This window comes from Sinocyclocheilus grahami, unplaced genomic scaffold (assembly GCF_001515645.1).
Source record: "Sinocyclocheilus grahami isolate Dianchi unplaced genomic scaffold, SAMN03320097.WGS_v1.1 scaffold8798.1, whole genome shotgun sequence".
Taxonomy (NCBI): Eukaryota; Metazoa; Chordata; class Actinopteri; order Cypriniformes; family Cyprinidae; genus Sinocyclocheilus; species Sinocyclocheilus grahami.
In genome coordinates, this window is record NW_015512236.1 from 6,805 (window position 1) to 8,495 (window position 1,691).

Below are 1,691 nucleotides of genomic sequence, written 5' to 3' on the forward strand. Positions count from 1 at the left end.
AATGCAATGCAGTGTAACTTCTGCCATGCTTTGTGCAACATTGGTAAGACCTGCTATGATTGTAGTTTTCATAAGCAAGAATGTTCCCATGGTCATGGAAAACCTGGAAATAGCAGGCTGTTTTTGAGTAAAGTCAGAGGATATTATTTGTATCTCAAAAGCACGTGGACATTTAGATACACTTCTTGTAGACGTACTTAGCGCTACAGTATTTCATGGAAATTCATTGGTCAAAGGTATGGGAACATTAAGTCCAGCTGATGCCTCTGCTTAGATCCTAAGTGGGTATTGAACTCTAGTGTTGAAAGTGTAGTGCACTAAATGTCCAATGTGACTAGGTGTATTTTATCTGTACAGTTTAATGAAAGTACTTTCATTACTTTCATTTCGTTTTGGTTCAGACGTCCTTACATACCAGTAAACCTGTGTTTGATTATGACCATGTGCGTCTTATGGTTTTTCCTAATTAAAATCATTGATGTGATGTATGCATTTATTAGTATGCAAACCAAAATAGCATTTGCAGTAGTAATGTCAGGTTCTGCGATAATAATATCATGCAATTTATACTTTTATCTCCCTTATTTTCAAAGTATTTTCCTCCAAAAAGGCATATTAATGTGAGATTATCGAGTATTGGTGTGGCATAGAGCACTGGACTGTGTGGTTTGTACCCATAGCTCATCCCTGCACATATCAGATCAATCGTGAGCCCTGATGAATCCAGTGTCTTTACTATATAAACCTCCTCATATATTAGGCTGCTATTTCCGATCGTATACCATTGGATAAACCCCTTTCATCACAATCATTCATGTGCAGATACTCTTCACACTGTTCGATTAACATCTTATCACCTCTCCTTCCCTTTCCTTTTATGGTATGTAGGTGAGGCTTGAAGTCAAGCATAGCATACAGGAAGACTCTGATCTGGTGGTTTCTGACACTTTGTTGTGTGTCAGCACCGTAGCCTGTTTTAAATCATGGCCAGATTGAGATGGGTTTTTAATGTGGAAGCCTGTTTGTATGTGTAGTTGGATGTTGCCCGATGGGACTGCATTTAGATCATTGTAGTGCATCGGGGTAAATTGAATGGATCATTGTTTGATGAAAATATGGAGGCAGTGTACTGTGTGCAGAATGGTAAAAAATGTTTAACTTGTAAAACACATTGGACTGTGGCAGGCATTGCACGCATTGCTTTTCCTGCATGTCAGGCCATGAGGGGTTAACATTGTGCCTCTGCTTGTTTAACGGACAGATGTTTGTCGTAAATAAAGGTACTTGTAATTCACTTTTGTGAGGTATCTGACGTGCAAGTGGTAGGTGCGTGCAGCAGTGTTTGTTTGTTTAAGAGAGGACTGCCTTAGTAAGCATTTATATTAATGGTGTACCACTTTATTTAACAGTCCACAATTGAAATTAAAGGTGCTTTGGATGAATTGTGACCTGAACTGTGTTGAGTGGTTGGGTTTGGAAACTAGTCAAGAGCTTATGAACATCTCTCTGTGCTCTTGACTCATGGCTATCAGCCGTAATATTTGTGTGGTGCATATTTCATTGTGTTATCTGCAGGTTAGCTGATAGGACACTTCATCTTTTGTCAATAGAAAGAAAGCCTTGCATTTGGGGCAAAAGTGGAATTTCCTCAGAGAAAATTAGTTGAGGAAAGCAACTTTCCTCATTTTTTT